Source organism: Poecile atricapillus, chromosome 3, assembly GCF_030490865.1.
Source record: "Poecile atricapillus isolate bPoeAtr1 chromosome 3, bPoeAtr1.hap1, whole genome shotgun sequence".
Taxonomy (NCBI): domain Eukaryota; kingdom Metazoa; phylum Chordata; class Aves; order Passeriformes; family Paridae; genus Poecile; species Poecile atricapillus.
Genome location: NC_081251.1, coordinates 68410951 through 68435598, shown reverse-complemented (window position 1 = coordinate 68435598; position 24648 = coordinate 68410951). Strand labels below are relative to the sequence as shown.

At 38.9% G+C, this 24648-nt stretch overlaps 1 protein-coding gene across 3 annotated transcripts in view; it reads right to left on the bottom strand.

Annotated features, from left to right (window-relative positions):
- GREM2 (gremlin 2, DAN family BMP antagonist) overlaps nt 1-24648 on the bottom strand; it is a 38855-nt gene that overhangs the window by 11494 nt on the left and 2713 nt on the right. Inside the window, exon 2 of one of the 3 annotated variants that reach the window (XM_058836724.1) lies at nt 7217-7304. The exons of 1 other annotated variant lie outside the window; for it this stretch is intronic. The gene's annotated coding sequence lies outside the window, so the exon portion shown is untranslated. Of the gene's footprint in view, nt 1-7216; nt 7305-24648 lie in introns of those variants that run through there. One more of the 3 variants, XM_058836723.1, reaches the window with a different exon arrangement.

Sequence of the window (24648 nt, the reverse complement as noted above, 5' to 3'; positions counted from 1 at the left end):
TTCTACTAGGTAGTATGAAAATTCCCATACAAACAAAATTTTAGCTATATATCCCACTACTTTCCAATATGGCACTTTTAAGAATCATTCCAGCTATTATTTTCATACAGTTGTCTTAAAAATGGCATAGATATATTGCTTGGGACATTTTTTCATTTACATTAATCTCTGCTTAAATTTGCCTGACAAAGCATCAGTCCTCCCAACTAAAATTTAGAGCAGTTCTGGAGACAGAGTGCAGAAGATCTAGGCTAATGAACAACTAAAAGAAATATTCACCCCATGCAGCCTGCTAACTCCAACCAGGTCCATGCCATGCAAACACGTAACTAAGTGCCCTGCCAGAATTATTAGTTTCACAGAAAAGCACTTTTTCTCCTCAGCAAGGCGAAATCTAGGGAATCCTCTCATCCTATTTTTCCTTTCCTTCAGCTTATAAGCAACACATCTGACACCTCCTCACAATTAATTTCTTTTCCTCTGCCAAATTTCAGATGGGTTGGACAGCAAGGCAGGATTGAAACTTCTATTGCATAACACTAAGTGTGTTTTCTTCTAGGGTACCCAGGGAGGCATGAAAAGTATTTCAGGGAAGGGGACAGGGGGAACAAGTCAATGGTACCACAGTTCAGAACAGGAGGTGTAAGTAGCAAAGGGGAAGTTTAGGGCTACTGTGAGGACTGGCACACTGAACAACACACACATAGAAAATCAGAGTTCATGAGCTCTAATGTTCACACATAGCACAGGACACCTTGAAAGAGCTTTGGGTCACCTCTAAGTTTTTAATACATTCTCTCACCCAGGGTGTAAGCTGGCCCAACAGCATAAAGCTTGTTTGCACTCTGTGTCAATGGAAGCCAAGCAGGAACAAGTCACTGCTACCACCACACACGGTATTATCCTTGGGTTGATCCTGTAGTATTTTGTAACCCCTTTTTGTTCACAAACTTACTTGCAGAATTACCAGATGTTTTCTTCTTTCCCTAAGAGCACCAGCCTTCTGCTTGGCTTACTTTTGCAGTGACATTTTGTGGGTTAACCAATGGTCCATCACAATCCCTGTTTAATTAGTTTTGTTTCAAATGTTTAATGCAGCTGTGGGCTTTGCTCTGAAAGGAGCCCTGTTCACTCAGGGTGTCTACAAGAAAAACTTGATGTATGCAACTAAAACATAATTCACACCTCTAAGGGCTGAAAAGTGCAGCAATCACATGCTCTGACAGGTTGTTTTGCTGTGTTTTTGCAAGCCTATAAACAAACATGACATTTGGAATTCAAAACCTTTAGAGTTACATGGCTTCTTGGCTGCCCTAGTCCATGCACCAGCTGATGCCTTGATGCACATTCTTCAGTTTTGAAATATTTTGACCCTTGTTTTTATGTTGTTTTCTAATATATCAAAAATAATTTTACTTCACTACATGTCTACTGATATTTCCAAACTGACAGTAACCTTTTTGACTGTCATAGCTGTCAAATGGACCAAAATAAGCGTCTCAACAGCTGTCAAAAGAAAAAAATCTTTTGAGATGTTATAAAGTCAGGAATACAAATAAAATTTTAATTATATATGCACTATCAACATAAAATGTGAAATACCTATGCACTTCAAAATAACTTTCCAGAAATATCAGAAAACACATAGCACACACAACGAATGGGCAAACTGCTATTTATGCACTGTTATTGGCAGTGTGTGTCACAACTGAAAGTAAACAGAAGACACATTTTAAGTCAAATGCTGCAGGATGATTTGTAAGAAATTTAAAATCCAAATATTGGAAATTTACTCCATTCCTTCCACTTCACACTGCTGGCAACACGTGGCTGTCCCACATCTATGTTCTTGTGGCTTTGATTCATGCTCAGATCAGTGATTCTCCCTCTGTCATTACACACAGAATGTAAATATTTGCTCTGTCTGTATTCTGGTTTACAGATCTGACCCACTACTGAATATGAAGGCTGTAATTCAATCACAGAAGGATCTGCTGCCATGTGTAAACTGGGATTTTATGTTTTATGACTTAGGCTTTGCAGAGCAGCCGTCTTTCTACTCACCTCCCCCTCTCCTTGCCCAGAATTATAGTTCTGCCTCTAATTGAAGCCTAGTATTATTCTATTTCTCTTCTGTGGAGAGAAAGACCAGAGCTATCATTCTGAATACACAGCAAGCCACAGGAGCCTAAATGAGGTACTCTAATGACAGGCCCTCCTCCACAGCACATTTGCAATCTTTCTGCTAATTAATTTGATTTCCTTTGTCTAGACTAACATAATACAGCAAGTTATGCTCATTTAAAGGGAGATCGTTAGCCATTCAGTTCACTCCAAATGAGGAAGAAAGAAGAGTCAATAGACTGGAATCTGGGGGAGACTGACTGACTTTGTCCTTGACTACACCATTGCTTATGTTTTCACTTGACCAAGACTTTGTCTCCAGGAGAACCCGAGACAGCACTATCATCAGAGGAGAGACTATAATCAAAATCAGATATCATTGGTATGTGCATGGCAAGGCAGTGGCAGCTACACAGAAGGGTTCTGTCTATGATGGACTGCAGTCAGCAGCTCTCTTCCTGGCAATCACTTGGCATTTGCTGTTCACAGCTCCTGACATCCTTGGAGGGCTGAACAAACATGTAATTAAAAACACACACAAAGCTGATTTCTTCAGACTCCCTTCACAGAACAAAAGGAGATTCAGTAGCATGCCACTGGACTAGTTAAAACAGTGGCAAAGCTAGTAATGGAGTTAAAGAAGTAACTTCCTCACTATTTGGAAGGCAAGACCTACATTTGCCAGTTTTGACAATGATTGAAACTTAGGAGCTGGACAAAGTCTCAGAACTGAGCTGCCAGTCACATACAGAACTTGGGAAATGTAGTGAGGCATGATAAACAGATGATCAGACCTGGATTTGAAAGTTCAGCCTTCTAAGTCATCTGGGTAGATCCAGTTTTAAACCCAGCAAGAAAAGTGACAAGAAATCAGACATCATATAGGAACCCTGTGGAGTGGAATGAGTTCAAACACTTTTTAATAACAGCAGGGAAGATCTTCCCCTATGACAAAAGAAGAAGGGAGAAAGCCGACAAGGGCAACCACCAACCCCTTCTACTCACACATCCACAGAAAAATCCCAGAGGTCCCCTTCTGTAGACAGTTTCAGGACCACTTGTATCCCTGTAACCTCAGTTGCACTTGTAATTTTGCAGCATCAGAGAGGAAGGATTCCAACTTCATTACTTACTAGCTGAGGAGTTATTTTTTTGGCTCATTGTAACTGGGCACCTTCTTTACTCAAACACAAGCAGAAGATAAACTGCACCTGGAGGCTCTTTATTAACTTATTCTGACCTTGGGTTTTTTACAGTGTTTGGCCACAAGCCACTTAAACTGTGTCACCACAGTTAAGGTTTGAGTATTTTTCCATTATTGATGCTTTCAAGCTCAGCAGAAATAGACAGTAACTAAAAGGAAATCTAAAGATTCTTCTCTTTGGCTCTGTCAGAAAGCTAATCTCAGTAAAGTCAGGAAAGTATCTTTGAAAGAGTTAGCAAACATCTAGCTATAAATTTCAGTGTGAGACTGCAAGCTCTGTTTCTCTTCCAGGTCTACACAAGGACTCTTCCCCAGATATGTCTTAGGCAGCTCTTCCTTTAATCTAGAGAAGAGAGAGAGAACACTGGTAATCTTGGATGACCTCATGTCGCTACACAGAAGGAAAAAGATACCAAGACCCCACTGCACATCAGTGCTTAATTGGATTGAGAGTATGGTCCAAGTGGACCAAATGGTCCAAGTGAAGTGGCAAAGAGCTTCCCTTCTGACAGGAATACAATGTGAAATTCTAGCTAACAGGTCCACATGTGACCAGTAAATGCAAAAGTGGCTGGGAAGAGAGGGAACAAGTGATCGGAAGCTCTCCCATTCAGGGTTTGCTTTGGCTTCTTTTCTCCTATTACAAAGTAGTCAGAGAACATAGGCATTACAGGTTACACCATTCTACCAATCCTAAACACTTAGTGCTGGTTCAAGCAATCACATATTGCTGAAGCAGCAAGGGAATTTGATCAGACGAAGGTTTTGTTCGATCAGATGAAAGTGTGTGTAGTGGCTCAGAACCAGATGCCATCTGTACCACTAGCCAAGTCTCACTGTAGCTGATTATAGCCAAGACCATTCCAAAGAAAATGCTCTGATCCATAGGTTTACTCTGGTTCCTAATGTGTGATCACACACACAGCTCACATACTCATTCATGAGTGATTTGGACCAAAAATACAAAAAATCATTATGTACCCATGAAATATACTTCTCTAATTGTTTTTCCTATGTCTTGGCTAAACAGTAGACTTTTAAAAGAAGTTATGAGCAATATGGGATTAACAGGACAGGAATCTATAATAAGGAATGAGGGAAAATATTTTCTGACACTACGAGAACTAGCCATATTGAAAGCCTCATCTTGATATTGGAGCAAATATTAACATTGGCCTACGTCTCCACTTAAGATCAGCTAAATAATAAGATTCTGAATTGTCCCTTATTTTTCTTTTCAAGAAGGAGGTGAAGTCAGCAAAAAAAAGATACTTTCAGTGTAAAATTACTAAATCCTCAAAAGCCAAGAAATCATTTAACAGAGTTAACATGAAACATGTTTTTGTCTTAGCAATGGGAAAGCCCTAAAAATGCATGTCAATTCAAACTGGGGCCTTCAGGTGCTTTCAGTCCAAAAACGTCTGTATCTCTTCCTTTGAAAAAGTATCTTTGAAAAAAAGTTTTGAACAACACTTCTGAAAACTTTCATTCCCACTGTGTGAAGAGACAAAAAAAGTTTCAACTGAACTTACCACAATTCCTGTAGTATGATGGACCTCAATGGGTCAGTGATAACCACAGCCTCATGGGACCTTCTATGCTTGTATTTTGAAAGGAGGCTCAGTAAAGAATTTGGCTTAGGAAAACAAGACTATGCTTCCTCTCTTCCCTTACTTAGTTTCAGAACAACAGCTTTTGCTTTGAGTGATTATTTCAGCTTCTGTAATTTTTCTTCAGCACAAAATTATACAGAAGCTTCATACATATCACATCAGTGATTTGGGCAGCATAAGAACATGGTGAATGTCAGAGCAACAGAATAGTTGCTGAATAGAATAGAACAGAATAGAATTAGGAAAAACATTATAAAAAATGCCCCTAGCAAAGGTAAAGCTAAAAGCAGCTCACCTGTCTGAAAATCTGCTAACTTGGCAAAACCCCTTCTTAGAGGATCCTAAGAAGCTCCTAATTAGCACAAAAACCAAAGAGTACCAATTGCTACTTGGCAAAACTTTGCTTATTAAAAACACAGGGACATTATTTGTGGGGTTTTTCCCCCTTGATTCCCACCCTCAAAATCAAACACATTGTTTTACAACATGAATGACACAAAAAGCATCAAAGAAAGCGCACATTTCTGTATCTGCATTTTTGTTATAAACTTGAAGGGGAGGACTCTTAAGCTTATCTAAGAAAATTAAAAAAAAAAAAAGGGAGTGAGAATTAAATCATTAAACTGTACGGTTTAAGCAGAATGTGCACTGGCAGACTTGAAACAGAAAAGAATGCGAGACAGGTGATTTTGAAATAATAGAAACAGACTTTAGATTGCAAGCTACTAGTGGATTTACAGCATAACTGTACAGAAGACATAAGGAGCTCCTCCCAATACCACAGTTTTAACAAAGTCTTCTCTATTCTCCACCCCCGCATTAAACAAATAATATTTTTGTTTTTAAGCTGCTTGCCAAATCCATGGCAAAGCATCTAAGAGAAACAAGAAATTTAGAGGCACATTAGGAATAGGTGACAGGGACATACATATGACTTGAATCAATATGAGCAATCCAGAAAACACCTGTTCCCACACCTACAAAGCCTCCAGTTTCATTCTGGACCGTGACATTGCTTATGTGTCCACATGGTAGTGTTTCTGTAGGATGCCCACATGTGTGGCTGGGTAGGTGGTGATGCTGTCTTCTGCCATTCACACAGAAGACAGATGAAGTTTGGGAGCCTCTCAGCAGCTCCCTAACAGCCCCGCTTTGTCATGTGTGTTTCACATACACCCACCACTGAGTGCAAGGTGAACCACATGATCTGCTTGCTTCCAGTCATCCAAAAATGTAGCCAGTGGGGGACGCTACTTATCTTTCTTGTAACAAACCTTTCAACAACATCATCCCTGTTTATGAATTTAAGCTTATGGTTTCAGTACACACATGAACCAGAGATAATTTGACCTGTATTCCACTCCCATTGTAAAAACAAGCAAAAAAAACCAAAACAGAAAAAAAAAACACCTCTAAAAATTGCAGAAAAGGTTAGTGAGAAAATGGAAAGCACAAATAGGCATTTACCATATTTTACAATTAAAGCTGGATTATGAGGTAGACAATAAACACAAAATGCCTGGACCTGAAGGGGATTACAGTACATATTCAACATTGTTTTAATGTCATTAGGCTTTGAGGTATGGAGGGTGAGGTCTTGATTTAAGATCCCTGAATTATATCATTCTCCCTGACAGATTAAGAAGGTCAATTGTTCTAGATTTTGAGTCCAAATGAAAATAATCACAGACCAAAACAATTAAAACCTATGCCTTTTTTCCTCAATCTTACATTCCGATTAGAATACTGCAGCATATCGGTTCAATTATATATTCCCACTACATATAGCCATTTTAGAATAGCACAACTCCCCTTTCAGGAAGAGTAATGGCACATAGAAAACCCTGTACCTGACCTTGGGAAATAACCAAAACAGCAATTAATGTCAGCTAGATATATTTCTGATTGCAAACCATGCCCCTGTGAGATACAGCTTAAATCATCTTACGCTGTCACCCAGTCCAGGATGCAGTTTAAGTCCTCTGGACTGTGAGCCACTGTCACTCTGCTCCTGATCTCACGTTCCCCCCACCCAGGACACAGGCCTGTGTGCAGCCACCCAGTCACCAAGACAAGTGTGCTGATCCAGCCAAAAAGGTTTGGCTTTTTCTGTTTTGCCTGCAGGATCAGTGGTGCTGCTGGGCTCCTGTACCAGTGCTGGGCTGCTCTGCCCTCCCAGTCCCAGCCTACAAGCATGCTGCCTCCAACCAGTGGCCACACCACACCCTGATACTCCTTGCAGACTGGGGCCTGGGAACGCTGTCACCCAACTTACCTGTTTCAGGGTGGAGGAGGCTAATGTAACTGGGAGGGTGTGGCTGATAAAGGCGGCGTTGACAGATGATCCTGCATGCTTTGGCTTCCTGTAAGAGATGCATGGTCCTTATATCTAAATGGCCTGATGTTAGTAGTACAGTCTGTACAACTGCAGTGAGAAGGATTGATAATAATAACAATAATAATAATAGAATAGAATAGAATGTGATGAGTAGTACCATTTCAGATGCCCAAGAGCATCACAAAGATGTTTGTTTAGGCTGACACATCAGAGACAGACTCTGTGAGAGATGCACACTCCTCCACAGTGGCCACTGGAAGCCAGGTGAGAGATGTGGCATATTTGAACAGGCACATGTTCTAGGACAGCCAGCTCTCCATCAAAACCTCATTCTGCTATAAAGACACAAAAACTTGATTATGGCAAGTGTTTTAAACACTACAGCTCTGACTTATAACTAGATTTCCAAAAGTGGTATGCGCAGTTTATCTCAAGTCCTCAATAGATACGGGGTACTTAAAAAGAGGATCTTTTATCTTATCTTGAAAATGTGCTCTGCAACTGTAGTGCAAAACTAAATATTAAACATAGAAAAAGAACCATGAAAATGTACTCTAACTTCTCCATCCTACTGTCTGACTTTCGAGTGTCTTGCCTTTTAAGTGCAAAGGTTTCAACTGCCAAAACATCAGGGTTTTAAGTGATTAAACACAACCACTGGTTACACTGCAAAAAAAATTATCTATATGATACATGAAACACTGATGCCTTCTGCCTCACTCTTTCTCCATTATTATCCTACCTGTCTTAACATTTACCCTTGCCGGATTCTCCATACCCAATCCAGAATCTAAGCTGGAAGATGATGGCAAGGTGGCTCTTTCTTTGTGTGAAGACACTATGTGCCCATGCAATTACTGCAATACAAAATTAAACTAAACTGAATTAAGGACAAACAAACAAGTAGTGTGGTTTGGCAAAAAAAAAAGTTGGAGGAAACACTTTTCCATTCTCTTTCCAGGTAACAGATTTCCCAGTACACTCATGAGATAGAACCAATCTCCTGGTTTATAGCTTGGAAAAAAAAATAAAAATCTGTCAGAATTATAATATATTTTGAATGCACATATTTGTCCAGCCTCCCTTTCAGAACAGAGCGCTAGAGCTGTAAAAAGAGTTGGTCACTTGTTCTGCTCTTGAATTCATATGGATTTTTGCCCTCCTCAAGCAAAAGCATAAGTTGTGCACTCACATTACATGGTAAGAGATGGAGTGATGCTGCTAATAACTGAATAAGAAAAACACAAGGCAAACATTCAGGAGCATTCATTCAGCAGAAGGCTGAAGCAGTCTGCTAATTTGGCCCCATTCTGTTTCTCAGGAGATAGCTTCAAAGCCAAAGAGCACCAGCTTGTGCATCTGCCACCGTACAGACACCACAATGACCAGCCAGTAGAAGGGAACATGCCTTGTGCACAGAACCTGGTCATTAAGCTTCTCCCTTGTTACTGTACAAAGGCACCTTCATCCTCCAAAAGCCTGGGTGATTCTGAGAACCACGTGAGCTAAGGCTTTCCATTTAACTACAGCTGCTTTTATGCAAGAATAAATGTAATATAATTAACAGTCAACAGATAGGACTAAGCTCTCATGCAGGTATGGGAGCATTTTGGTAATTAGGACTCTGATTAAGACAGGGCAGCTTTAAACTAACACTGTAGAAGTTAAGCAAACACTTAATTGGCTTCCTGCATTCAGGCCTAAAAGCCTGAAAAGTTACCAGACCTTAGAATAAGTGTGATAACCTACCCTGCACACAAGTCATAAGCACCAGGGAACACACCCTCTTCCCATTTGTAATTAGAACAAAGAGATGGAAACTGTACAGCAGTTGAATAAATTTGAAGTTTGGATTAATTAGCATTTAAACAGGGAAAGATGCCTGCCATCTTAAATATATAGCTCTTATTTTTAATCAATTGCAAAGTAATATTTATTCTTGTTAAAGGCACTGACAGCTTTCTGTTAAATCAGCTTCCATACACTCCCCCAGTTTTCTATTGTTTCACTGTGCATTGATGTCTCTCACAATGTTCATCAGAGTAATGCATCAGTCCAAATACATTCCACAATAGACAAGAAACTCCTCTGAGAATGGAAATTAAAACAAAAATCCAAAAGCTAAAGTTAATCCAATCTATATGCTGAACTCAGATCTATGACCACCACCCTTCACTGATGGTACACTGAGGATCTTAAGGACAAATCAGGAGTCTCTTTTTGGCCCTGAAAACATGGGTTCACAAATACAGAATGGAAAGTAGCAGATTATGAACTAGTCCTGGGCACCATGCTTCAGGAAAGCAATGCAGTCTTCCCCAAGGGGAGGCAAGGAAGAAAGACATGAGAATTTATGTACACAGACACCAGCTTGATGTGGCAAGATTGCAGGAATCAGTGATCTTTAGTAAAAAGAAACAAAGTCCAGAGGACTGATTTTAACAGGTTTTAAATGCATAGAAGGCAACAGCACAGAACCAAATGATGTTTTCAGTCCTCACAGATTCAAATGTAGTAATGTTAGCAAATAATATTTCGGACAATATTCCTATTAGCAAGCACCATGATGCAGATATTGAGTCATTGGAATTGAGTTGTCTCAGTTTATAGATTCATCATCAGAATTATTAAGGAAACGTGATGCAAAAGGAAAGAAGAAAATCACATCTGCAATGGATTATGTTAGATGAAATGGATCCTAACAAGCAGGAGAAGAGCCAGATGACTTCTCAAAGTTCCTTTAATTCCCTTTTAAGTAAATAGACACACACACACACATATATATACACACATAGAATAGAACAATCATTATCCACCAAAGAATCATCTTTTTGATCTTTTTAATAGGTTCTGGAGTTTTTTGCCTAGTTTTGTCATCTCTCTTCTCAGTTTCCTAGGCTTTTAGATTTTGTGCTAAGTATCGCAGAAATAAATAATCGTCATTTTGTCATGGGATCACCAAACCACTACTTAAAGCCAGCTTGATTTTTAACACACTGAAATGTGTTACATGTGAACCTACCAGGTTTATAATGCAGATACTATCAGATGGTTTCAAAATTAAAGACTGCATTTTTGCTGCAGGCAGAATGTGTAACTTTTGTGCAATGCTCCTCTGTTGGCAAAGGAGGTCAAGATTCAAGATTTTGAAGAATGTCTTGGCTTTTCCAAAATATCAGTTATTTAGAGGAAACACTGCCTTATTTCTTTTTTGAAGAAGACGGATATAAGTCATAAATCATTAGAAAATAATCCAGATTTCCTAAAACATATTTAAATATGCATAAAACACACAGACACCATTTTCTACATAAGGCTAATTTGGGCACAAATATTTGAAGACAAATTTCAGGACAGAGGAGTCAAAACTACTTAATTAGCCAGTGTGGTTAGATGAGCAGATGGAAATATTGTGCCATGCACATTTTTGTCCCTTCAGAGTCAGTGCCAGATGCATTGAACTAGAAGGCTGGCAATGGCACTGCTGCTGTGACACCAGCTGATGGAGCTGCCAAATTCCACAACCAAAAACTGAATGGGACAGCTGAGTGGCTTCTTATCCAGAGGTCTCAGGATGACAGAACAGGCTGACAAACAACCACATCCTCAAAGATCTGAGGCCAACTGCAGAGGTTTGCACAGAAGAAAACATCTGTAATGTACTCATGACAGCAAACACCCAAATTCCTCTCTATTTGTAATACCTGTAATTAACAGGTGTGGAATAGTTTGTCAACAGCTGTTATCATAAAGCTATGGCATTTGTCCTACAAGCACAGCAGTGCTCTGTGAAGCTGTACCCACTGTCCAACACTCCCTTTCCCACAGAGCACGACAAATGAGATAATGAAATTGCCCTCAAACAGAAACTGAACACACACTGGAAGAGAATTCAAGTTTCCCATCTGCCTTCTTTATCCTTCCAAAACCAATGTAAGTTTTGAAATTTTATTTACTTACTGTTGCTAGTTCCCTAAAATTAATATATAGAGTAAAGGCATCTCCTTGACATTTTCCCTATGAGGAACTGCTTCCTTACCTAGATATAGTCTAATATTTCTGATTACTGTAAACAGGTGAGGAGACACCGCAGTGTGTGGTTTCCTAAAAGCCAAGAGCCATTCCCCTTAGAGTACCCTACACCCCATATTAGTTATTTCTTTACTATTCATTCTTATTATGCAGTCATTTAGTAACAATACACTGCTGTTTCAGAGAGATGCCAGTTGTTGTGGTACATTTTTTAAACCAATGTTACTTCTATACTCACTTGTATCTCAATGCAAAGCTATGGTCAAGTGGATATACATGTGTTCACAGTCTATAAAAAAGTAAATCCATCACTCATTGCCAAGGAATTACTGCAGGATTGAAACAAAAGGGACGTTTAATACAAGACAGAATCCTTTAACAAATCAGTGCACCAGGGGATGAGAACATCCTGCAAGGCTTCACACACTAGGCAATACTGCAGTGCTTTCTACCAACAAAAAGTTCCACACCTGCCCACTGTGTTCAGTAAGCTCAGGAAAAGAAAACATGGCAGATAGGTGAATTCTCTGCAAATATGTATTTAAAAATATTTCAGAGGCTTTATCTGACAAATACTGACTTCAGTGAAGTGAATGGGAAAAAAATTATTTTAGTTCAATATAGACAATAATTTTACTCTGTAGAAATACCAATACAAAATTCTTGAGGTTTAAAATATACAGTCATTTAGATCAGGCAATGATCTGTCTCCAGGTAGACTTGCTGATATTTGACACATTTCAGGCAGCGCAAAAATGTACTGCCATTAAAAATACTTGATCAGGTTGAAGTAGCCAGCAAATGCTTACAGATAAGTTATTTTGACAGCTGACAGAGAGAAAAAAAAATAAAAATTACACCAAAAAAAATGTTTACCAGGAAGTAATTTTAAAAAACAGATTAAAAACATTTACGTTCTTAGAATATCTTACAATTCCAATACAAATTATTTTTCATTTGCACTTAATACCATGCTGCTTCTTCAGTGTTTTTTAATATTTAAAATATTATTATAGTTTTAATTAATTATTTTTCATCTAGCTAAAAAGAGGAAAAATGGACAAGGGAAAACTCTAAATATTAGTGTTTTTTGCCTTGATTAATGTTTTTGCTGTGTGAAACAGCAAATAAATCTAGTTTAGTAAATCCTAATCTAGGTTAGAGAAGCCCTTGGCTTTACAAGACCACCAATATTTCAAGAGTTTCCATAAAACATGGCTAAAAAAAGTAGCCCCCAAAAGTGCCTGGACAAGTTCCCTCTTTTTGAAGGCATCCAGTTCAGTGCAATCCTGCAAGCCAGAGGTAACCCAAACTTTTCTGCTTTCTGATTTTTCTTGCTTATGCAAGTTAGTGAAGCCGCCTGGCAGGCTCACTTAGGACATATGAGAATGGTTCAGTCTCCCATTAAATGCCTTTCCAAGAAGTCTGAGCCCACAATACTTTATTATCAACACACCACAGATAATTATCTACTAACATCTCTCTATCCATGACCTTAGTTATAGAGATCTAGTAAGAACTTAATGGAAGACCACTGAGAGTAAAATATTGAATTAAATGAAAAAGGAGAAAGGGCTGTAATACAAATTTTTCAGAAAATGTAAAGAAATGAGGAGTATTTTGTGGAACAAGTACCATGTAATTCTAAAGCAATAAATATATAAATATAATAGGAATCACCCCATACTCCATTGATTTACATTCCTGGTTTGAACCAAATTAAAACTTAGTTAAGGTTCACTTCAGAGATACCAGACCAGCTGAAGAAACCAGAGATATCAGATCATCTGAAGTCATGAGGTTCAGTTTCAGCAATGGTGACACATAACTGTTTTTCTGAAGCTAATGGTAATTTTCCCACAATGTTTGCATTACTTGTTGGCTTCGTAACACAAATGTCTTGTTTGGTAGTTTCCTGGCTGGAAGGACCTAGTTACTGCCAGTTGGCGGTACCAGGCAAATCATTTCAGCAAAGAAAGCCTGATCCTAATCTCTTCTCATGCAAGGCTAATACAGTATCAGTGAAGAATTCAGTATCTGTATTCCTTTGTGTGCACAGCTCCCAACTGAACTTTGGACTTGTAAAATTGGTTGTTATATAGGACTTCCTCATCTTGAAGTAAAGTCATGTTCAGTGATCCTTAAAAGCATCTGGGAAATCCCACAGCCCCTGAAAGGCTCACCATCTATGAACTGTGACATTCTGGCTACTGGCACCAGGGGTCATTCCTTATGTGAGGGCTTGACAGTAGAGGGGAGGGGGTAAAATGTATTTAGCTGTACTGTGGATCTAATTACATCTTCTTATAGCTCCAAGGATCTTATCACCTTTAGCTCCAGAGTATAATTTACTCTATGCATTCAACCCTCATACCCTCGATCCTCCCCAGCCTACAGTTGCACCTTCTTCCATGCAGATTGAAAATCTCAGCAGATACATCCAAAAACAGGAGCATTAAGCAGCATCTTGCAGCATTTCTTAATCTTCTTTTTCTGAATGCTTCTGCAGAAGCCTCCACTTATGAGATGTAGGTCTCTGTAGACACTCATTTCTTCAGCATTATTTGAAGTTTAATAATTTGTCACTTTGGGACACTGACTTAGGTACACTTTAAGGCTAATCCCCCAAACTCCCTACTGGCAGCACAAAGCGTGCAGGTGTCTTCCCTACCTCTGGAATTCCTCTGGAATCTAATTTTTGTGCTCTTCAATATTCCTTAGGAGTGCTGAGAGTAATGACTCTACTGAATTATTCTGGTCGCTCAGTTTCACATTCAAAAACAGGGGCTTTGGAAAACCATGACTTCCACTTCCATAATAGTGTGCAGTTCAGTCTAAAGCTCACTTCATTTTGTTTGGAAGCCACCTCGGCAGGTTACCACAAAGCAGTTTACCTTAGCTATTAGTCTCCTGCTTCTCTGCAAGATTTATTAAATTCAGACTGCCAGGCTAATCTATCTTCAGAGCTCCACAAATTCTTAGCCTTTGTAATTTCAGGCAGAGGAAAACTTAAGCACTGTTAAGACAAAGGTTTAAGGCAAGTTACCCAACAAAAAGTTTGGGGCTTCATGTTCACAAACTAGCACTCTAAGTATTGTTATTTGTAGAATTCCTTTGACCTTCCTAACTGACCAGTCTTCTGCACAGTGAAAACAGGTGGGAGGAAAGAAGGCAAAGGCTACTTTTAACTGCCACATAGCTAAGCAGTGCCACAGGAGCCAGACACAATTAGATTCTTCTTAGCTTCTTCTTAAGCTACTCAGAGGTTGTGCAGAAATTTCCAGAACAAAAGCAAAATGCTCTTTTCATTAACTTATGCATTAATCAAGGTATTATTGCAAGTCATACACATATGCAAGGTTGGGCTAACAGGTATATTTTAACTAAAGAGTAAGCTGATATGAGAAGGTGACCGAGACAGAGGAGCAACGTCACAGCAATTCTGGATTCTTGATTTTTTTAGTGTAGCAAAGTAACACAATTCTATGAGCAGAAAGAGAGAAAGAATAAATGGTTAAATACTTAGCCCTCATCTCCCCACACCCCTACTATGCCCTGCAGAGCTGTCCTGTGAACAGGAGCAAGCAAGATCTACAAACGTGAAACCCTTCTTGCGGACACCAGTGATTGCTGTCCTCAGAACAGATTGAGCCAGCATTTGTCTTTGTCCCTTTTCTCCTCCACATTCCTCCTGCAGACCTCTGCAACTCTGCATCAGGGCAATAGTTGCATGCCAAAAGATGATCTGGAGAGAGACTGCTGTCTCAACATAGCATGGACATGACTCAATAGTGACAAAGTAAATCATCCTTCAAAGATAAGTCAATAGTGAATAAATAATTTTATCTGTCAAGAGTTAACATGCAATGCTGCAAAGGTTACCCAACGTAAAATCTACTAGTGGTTAGACATGAGTTCCGTCACATATGCTAACCAAGGAAGTCCATGAAGGAATAAATCCCACTTGAATTCTTATGAATAGCCTTAAAAACAGCAAGCTGTATATATACACTCCTAGAAAAAGATTATACCCAAAGAGATGGTTAGTTTACAGACAGATATCTTTAAGAAAGATGCCTCTTGTAGGTATGTCTTAGGAATCATGTTAAATTGCCATGTAAAAATACTTTAAAAAACAGTGAATGTGTGAGCAGAATAGTTTGCAATGAATAAAAAAAAAAAATCCTAAAGCTACTTCAAAAAGCCCAAAACACTTGTTGAACACCCACACACTGTGAAGCCATAAAGTCTGGAATTTAACTTCAGACCACTGAAAAGTTCAACTCACTTTTCATTTCTGTCACTATTTGTATTTTTTTTTTTTTTTCCAGTTACATAAAAGCATTAATCTGTTTGGATTTTCTTCTTGAATGTACTTTTCAAGTTCTTACATAAATTTCTAGTACGGCCTGATATCTTTCCTATAAACTCTGTGAAAACATAGCTTATGATGTTTAAAACATTCTATTTAATTAAACGAAATTAACAGTCCTCTTAAAATGTGCAAGCAGCAGTTGTATATTCTGAAATCTAGGCTGTAAGTATACATCCCTTAAATTTTCCTAACTTCTTGAATAAATAGATCCTTTGAGGTTTCCCAGATAAGATATATTTTAGATTACTTAGGCTACCCAAAGAATGCTTTTGCCACTCTGTGCAAGTAGAGCTGAAAGTGCATTTATCTTGCTATAAATAAGGTGACTCTTAAAGAATGAAGTTCAGAAGTGTTAATGTCAACCCTTTAGTGGACATATCTTTGATAGGTTAACCCAATGTCTCAAAGCACCTAAGCTAGTTTAACCCAAATTTGAAATCAACTCTGACCTTTACAATATATGCAAGTCAGGAAAAGATAATTGAATAACTTCAGAATTAAATTATACAAGTTTCATCATAAAACATAAGTAGGTAAAAAGCTGTTTTGAAATTTTCCATTTAAATATTACATTGACTCACAACTACCATGAAAATCACAGAGTAAAAGGTATAACTGAAATGTCCAAAACCAATCTATGTATGGAATAATTCAACTCATCAGAAGCAAATTCTCTCTTCCCTGGTTTATATCTAAACTTGGGTTTAGATATGCTGCTTCAAAAGAGAAAAGTGCAAGGACAATTAGCAATTGTTGGCTTTATTTTACTACAATAAAATTTTTTTTTACAGGTATGGATGGCCTTGGGCAAACCATAGATAAAAACTTTGGATATCCCAGGTTAGAAACATTAAGTAGTAAAGGTAGCATAGTATTACACACTGGGGTCAAATTCTCACTGCATAGAAAGCATGGTTAAAAGTGTTAGGTTTTTTAAGCATAAAGTATATTTGCATTGTCTTGAAGTAATACATTGTTCTTCTCTGTGCAAGGAATTTAATCCAGTATGTGCAAATCTACATTAGAATTCACATCCTTATGGGCTTTGCAGAAAAACAAAACATTTAATTTTTTTTTTTTGCATCTACACATAAGGTCATAGCTACCTCTTTTAGATACTATTCATATTTGCTTGCATGCACATGTATCACACTGAAATAAGCAGTTAATAAGAGAAACATGGTAGCCTTTCATAATTTTTTGAAAGTGCTCAATGACTTACAGTAAGAGTTTTTACAGCTCATAAAGTGAACCATTAAGGCTCTGTTCAAACAATGACAGCGTTATACAGTCACAGAATGGTCTGGGTTAAAAGGGGAATTTAAAAACCTGCTAGTCCAATCCCCCTGCCACAGGCAATGGCATATTCCACTGGACCAGATTCCCACCTAGTCTTGAACATTCCCAGTGATAGGACATACACAGCTTCTCTGAGCAAGCTGTTCCTGGGTCTCACCACTCCCATTAGCCCACATCATTTCAGAAGATTTGGGAATTCTGGTCTCTAGGCTGTTTCTTAAATAAAAATCTTATCTAAAGATTTTCCACACTTAGCAACTAAGCCTTTCTATCTAGACCACTAAGGCAAGTCAGTACTAACAGGGTTTTCAAGACATCATGCAAGGAGTCTGCACCTACCAGCCTCGTCAGTTAGAGGATATACAGTGTTTTGAACACTTGTGTCAACATTTATGGCACAGTTTCTGAGCCACTTTCCCATACATATTGATTGTATACCATTTCATACATGCCAGAGGGCACAAAGAATGGCTGGAACAGAATTAAGACACAGCCTAATGGCCAGAAGCAGAGCCAAAGGCAGGATGATCCTTTCAGTTCATAAGTTTAGACCTACGCCTAGGTAAAGTGATGTCACATGGGCAGAGCTGGGACAAAACACAGAGACTCTCTGGACCATTAATACTTTGTGATGCTTTTGGCAGGGGGAGCTAATAGAGTTAATTTTCCTGACAGTAGCTGGTATACAGCAGTTTTGGATATGACAGTGTTGATAACACAGAGAAGTTTTAGCTATTGCTGAGGAGCACTTTCATGGCATCAAGGCCTTTTCTGCTTCTGATCTGACCCCACTAGAAGGAAGGCTGGGGATGAACAAGAAGTGTGGGGACACAACCATGACAGCTGACCCCACCTCACACATGGGATATTTAAGACCATGTGCTGACATGGTAGGAGAACTGTTTGCAGTCTTGGCATTTGTCTTGCCAAGTCACCACTGCACACGGTAAAGCCCTGCTTTCCTGGGGACGGCTGAACACCTGCCTGCCCATGGGAAGGAGTGAACAAATTCCCTGTTTTGCTTTGCTTGTGTGCTCAGCTTTTGCTTTTCCTATTAAACCATCTTTATCTCAACCCACAGGTTTTCTTGCTTTCACTCTTTCAATTCTTTCTCCCAATCCCACCAGGCAGGGGAGTGCATGGCTGGTTGAGTGGGGCTTAGTAGCCTTGGACAAGGCTAAACCATGACACAGACTCCAGATTATTAGATTCTGTCACCTGAAAAACACTGGTCATGAACTGAAGTCAAAAGGCCACATCACAGAAGCTTTAGGGAAAGCATGAAGACAGGACTTAAAAACACACTGAAGCATGACTCGCACCCAAAAAATTCTATCAGCACTACTGTGGGACTAAATACTATATATGTTATCGTACACCTAGAAGTTCAAAGTGTATCTTTAGCTCAAATTAAGGCATCAGCCTTAATCACAATGAAGTAAGCCAGCGTTCAAACATTTTTAAAGTAAAAATAAATATGTTGGTGAAAAAATGTAATTTGGAGCCCTTCATAACCAAAAAATATTAAACTGCAGTTCACTTTTATATTAGAAAATAAGCCTCCCTTTAATGAATACAAACTTTACCATGCAAATTCTAATTTAACATTGAAAACAACTAATTTGGGGTTTTTAAATAGTGAAAATAAGTCTAAACCCATGATAAGTATAATGACCAGTAAGTTTCAATGTTCTTAAAAAACGCATCTAAATTTCAGCGTGGAAGAAGAAAACCCGAACAGCAAGCACGGCATTAGCATCTCAAACTCTCGTTTAGATAAAGTAACAGCTTAAGTCAATCATGTCTGACTGCTGTCCAGCTATTTATAGGAGCAAACGAAGCTGGCGTCCGAGTGGGGAGATGAACTGGCAGCTTGCCGTAGAGCTTTGAGTAACAATTTGTGTATAATGGAGACACTGCAAGCACTCTGACTGCAGTCTGTCTATCTGTGTGGATAAAACTAAGCAGAAGAGCCCGAACAGGCAATATTCTGGTTTACCTAGTGAGAGAGATTCCTTCAATGTGCAGGTGAACTTGCCACAGGCAGACCTGCAGAGGAACTCACCCCAGCTGTGGCCTGAAGCCTCGAAGGGGCCAGCAGAGTTACATACACAGCAGTCTCCCTTGAGACAGGGAACCCTTGGTATGGGCTTCCTAACCATGCATTTGCAGCTCTACTGACTGAACAGATCACCTAAAACCAGAACAGAAATTCCCATGGTTCCTGGAAGTCTCAAAGACTCCACAATATGCTGGACTGTACTACAGCCATGGTTATAAATGGGGAGGTATGGCCCATAATGAAATGATAACTCAGCTGGCATGGAAAGGTCATCTCCACTGATTCCAGAGACCTTTAAAGTCCAATGGGAGGGGGGTGAGGGAGGGAGAGGAACACAGGAGACATTTTTACTCCACAGTTTGAACAAATTACATCAGACTTTAGTATCTGAAGCAGGTTAGGAGCTCACATTCACATCTTACATCACCAGGAAAAGGAATTAATATTTCGGGACGATTTCATGGGTCGCATACAAATCCATAAATTTCACACAAAGAGTGATCCTTGCTTTTAAGGCTTGTTTCTAAGAAATTTCATAGTTGAGAGGAATGTGGAAATTAACTAATTTCCCTAATCACCTATTTATCAAATAAATGTGTTACCATACACAGCATGAACAGCTAACCGTAGTAGCTTCTCTAACCAACAGTGGCTCCATCCTGCAGTTCCTACTAATTACCAGCACATGGTGGGAATAATCCACTGGCCTTTTGAGCTCAGAAGCACACAGTAAGCATCTGCCCACTTTAGCAAGAGATGTACCATTTTGGGGGTGATGAAGACATTTACAACAGTAGCTTATGTATCACTGTGTGATTATACATCTCCCTCTACTCCTGGTATTTCCAAAGAAGATTTTCTGCATGCATTTCGTAGAAAAAATTACTTCATTCTGTTTTACTGATTTGTGACCATGTGAAAATGACCTCTTAACTCAAACTTAGGAATGAAAAGTCATCCCCGTGGTCTTTTCTTTCTCCAGAAATCATCCTCTAGTTGAAACACTGGCCAAGGCTCAAATAAACAAACGTTAGTAAAGACGAGACTGGACAGCCATTGCTTCTCCAGAGTAAAGTCTGCCAATGCCAGATATGGATCCAGAGATATTGCTGGTTTTACCTCTTCCAGAATAACTTTTCCAAGGAGCTACACCCTTGTCTAGCTTGCTCAAATTCTGAAAATTGCTGTTTATGACTGTGGCTGTAATAGCTGACCTAACCAGAAGTGCCAGGAATCAAACCACAGTCTTTGGAAAGCAACAGGATCCATAAGATAGAGACTCCTTATTTTGAGAGACTGTGCTATGAGATTCCCAATCCTAAGCCACACGAGATGGCTATGCCAGGATAACAGCTCAGATTCCACAAATCACACCCATATTGTTAAGTTTTTGTAGCGTCTGGTGTACTTTTAAATGGACATCAAATCTGTTTGTCGGAGAGAGTCTGAGCTGCTAAATAAATAGTGATAAATTTCCTAATACTACTGGGCAGAGTGTTCCTGCAAAGTACAATGTGTGTTTATCAGTTTCCCACTGAGCTAGCGTTGACTTTCAAATTTCCTTTAATCTTATTATAGTAAACATAGTACAGCTCTCTGGCACACAAGAGGAACATTCTTCCTGTAATATCATATGCTTCTTTTAAAGAAACCTTAGAGATGTCCAGAAAATAATTAGGCTCAACTTGGAATAACACAATAAACTTGTTTCCAAAGAAACAAGTTTCACAAAATATTATATTTTTGGACTGAAAAAAAGTGGCAAATTCTGATAGGTACTCAAAATAGTGTTTGCATGTATCATAAAGTCAGCTATTGAAACACCGACAGAAAAATATTTTTCTAGTTGGAAGCAGTCTACCTGAAGGAAAAAACAACTGGAATTTTGAATTTAGAATTCAGAAAATAGGAGAATTTATGTTGTGAAGGAGCTTTTGCAACACTCTTTCAAGAAGAAAGAACATCAAGTGCAGACAACTTTAAAAAAAAAAAACTAGATAAGGAAAACAAAATGGGATCTATTATGGTACAGTCTGTATTTAAAGCCTCTTTTCATTTGAGAGGAATGTACAGTAGACAGGGGATTTGTCTTACAGTTCAAAAAAACCCAAAAATCTAAGCTGAGTTGTTGAATAACTTTATGTAAGCGACTGAAGGGACTTTGGGAACCCGAAAGCAAGACAGTTTCAGGTGACGTATACTAGGTCAATTTCCAGTTGTGTGCATTTTTCTTGTTTGCTTCAGGGTTTCTAGAGAAAAAGGGTCATTACATATATAAAAAACTGGAACACAATGGTGCTATTTTCACATAACTTCTGTGATTTTTTAACAAAACAATAAAAATTCGTAATAATATGTTTCTTTATGTGACATTTTAATCTTTAGCTTCAGCTACCGTTAAGAAGCCATACGTTCTGAGCTATGACTGTACCAAAGGCTCAGCTTCAGTAAGGAATGAAAGTATTAAAGAGCCAGATGAACAATCTTCCCCTGCCTACATGGAATTCAAGATGCTTAGAATTTGTTTCAATTTGTAGGTAGTCACTCTTCAGACTATCTCAGCAAAACCTGCTCTCACTGAAGAATCAGGCAAAGTTTCCATGGACACTGAATTAATGAAGAATATAGACCAAAGTCAACAAACATGCTTAGTGTAAATCCATTGTGTGTTGAAATCTGAAAGGTGTCAGCCAGAGAACAATTTAAATCAAAATACAAGCTATAGCCATCTATTAGCAGACGTTACTGGACGCATCCATTAAGTCATGCAACATGTTCACTTATTCCCATCTTCTTTGCCTGTCAGCCTCCTCTTGTTCCTCACAAAGGACACTGAGCTCCAAATGATGTTGACAGAACAGGAACGGACAAACGATAGATGGATCATAACAAAGAACATGCCTAGAGCAAGGATGCCTGATATCTGAGAGCTTCCTTTTGGATGTTTTCCTTTTGGGTAGAAGCTCTGACCCACTATTTACACCCCTATCCCAAGCTCTCCCACATATTTTTAAACGACAGCTTTCCAGATGTTATCTCAATGGAGACTGGCCAGATTTATGGGCAGGATCTCGTTTAAGTGTAAGCCAAGCTAGTGTTTTGGCCTCACTGGCAATGAGATTAGGTCTGAGATTTGCACCAGGGAAAAAACCTGCCGTCCCATGCCAGAAATGGTCATGGAGAATTTTTATAGTGCTGTTTGTTTTTTTGTTAGCACTACTGTATAATATCAGTCTATTTGAGCATTATCATAACAGCACTTAAGTAGGGTAATAGGATAGATGAGACATGGTTGGAATCCACAACAAAACTGCTTGTAAACGGAGACGGGCAACTAATTCACATCTAGACCAGCTCAACACAGTTTTCCAACTCCAGAAAGTGTTTGTACAACACAAGGTCAAGAAGCCATTCTGCATGAGCTGTACAAGTGTTGTTTCCAAGTTTTAAGAGATGTTAAAAATTCAGGAAATTTTCAAGATTTATTGTGTTAAATCCACAGTCTGATGTTGTATTTGTGCACTGCCCATCACACTCAATAAAAAGTGGTTCCAAAATTAAATTTGGAGGGTAAATAATATATTTTCCTTTCGCGGGGTACTTTACTTCTCCCACTTCCTTAACACAAAATAGACAGAAACAAAATCTTTATGAGTTTTTGTCTACTTGAATAGATCACAGTTTTAATTTTCTCAAGTTTCATTGCAAATTATGGTTTCTTAAAATACTCACTTCCTAAGCAACAATGACTTTAAAACTGTCGGGAACGGGAGATATATTTACCCTTTTTCATCCTCTGAAAGTCTTGAATTAAAGACAGTAGCATGGATTTTTCTGTATACAACTCATGTTTACAGCCTAATCAATTCTATATGGCAGCAGGGTCTATATGAAAAACTGACCTTAGTAAATGCCCCTAACTTTTATGACTAATCTAAAATACACCATTATAACTCTTAGAGATATTATCTGGACAGCAACAAAGAACAGAATATTCAGAATGTCATTGACAAGTATGGTTAAGCACAGAAGAAAAAAAAAAATGTTAAAAGTAGGTGCTGTGAGATGACTTTTTGAGAAAGACAGGTTACAACTGAAGTTGCCATGACTGTATCACACCAGATATTGGAAGATGGATTGACCTCTGTTTTAATGTCCTGGAGCGAGACAGATTTTTATGGTCTGCTTCCCTTTCTGAAACAAGCTTCAAAAATCTTCTTAAAATTGATAATAAAAGGCTTAATGCATTGAGAACAAGAAATACCATGGTTTCAAGTGACATATCATCATCTACACAACTCATGTTAAGATCTATACTTCATCCCACTGAGCAGCTATGCATTAAAATAAGACTTGGAGTAGACAACTTCTAGCAACAGAAATACGGTCATCTGAGAAGGAAACGCTTTCTTGTTTTTCACTTCCTATTGTTCCACATAGCACAACATTTTCTGCAATCTAAACGCAGTCTTGGAGCAGTCACAGTGATCCAGGACAAGAAGAATATTTGCACCAAGCATGCTATACACATGCAATTCTGCCATTTCCATCATGATCCAATGGAAATGTAAAACTGAAGAGTTGGTAAGAAATCCACTTTTTGCAGCAATGACAACTGCCTTCTGTTTCTGCATGAAAGAAGGATCTGATCCCTAATTGCTCCAATAATATATTTTTAAGTAAGAAATGCTTTCATAAAAGAGATAACTGTTTATGATTAACAGAGTCATTTTTCAATTTAAAATCATTTTACCCAAAGCAGCAAACTAAAGAAAAGCATTAAACTGTAAGAAGCCAGCCAAATCACCAAAAAACAGAATGGAATTTTTTCCCTTTACAGTGAAAACTGCAGAAAAAAAGGTTTAACATGTTTTAATCAAGCTTGAAGTTTTAAGTGAATGTTTCTAAACATCTCCCCTTAAACATTCTCCCCTGCCTGAGGCAACTAGACTCCAGGATCAGAGCATGATTCTCATCATGTCCTGCAACACAGGATCCACAGGTGGGATCCTCTCCCAGGCAATACTTCTGGTGCCCTGCGGGAGATGCAGTCAGCCACAATGCTGCACCAAGGGAACAGAGTGAAGAACTTCCAAATGACAGTTTTAAAGCTTCAAGCCAACATTTCTCACCACTCCCAAACACAATGAGGACTATAAACAGCCTTATGGACTTTATATGCAGAAGGGCTATAGCCAGTGACAGGCAAACAAACATGAAGAAGCACCAGCTGTCCTTTCCTAAATGCAACTGCTACGTCCACACCCAGCAGAGAGGCACTAGGCTACACTATCCAAAGTTCCCACTCAAAAACTAGTCTGCTATCACATGCCAGACTAGAGAAAAAAAATAAAAATTAGCCATCTTCATTTTGAACTGAAGAGATCTCAGCAGGATAGCCCCGGTTGGTTGCAGTGCTGTGCTCTCCAGATGAACCAGGAGTTTTTTGGTAACAGACAGGTGAGCAGTGGTGCAAAAAGCAGGGACTAGCCCATGCCCCTGGGAAAGTATGGCTAGTATGGGCTTCAGACTGCATGGTACCTCAGTAACAGCACCCTGCAAAAGCACCATGTCTACTGCAGCAGCTAGCACAGTCCAACA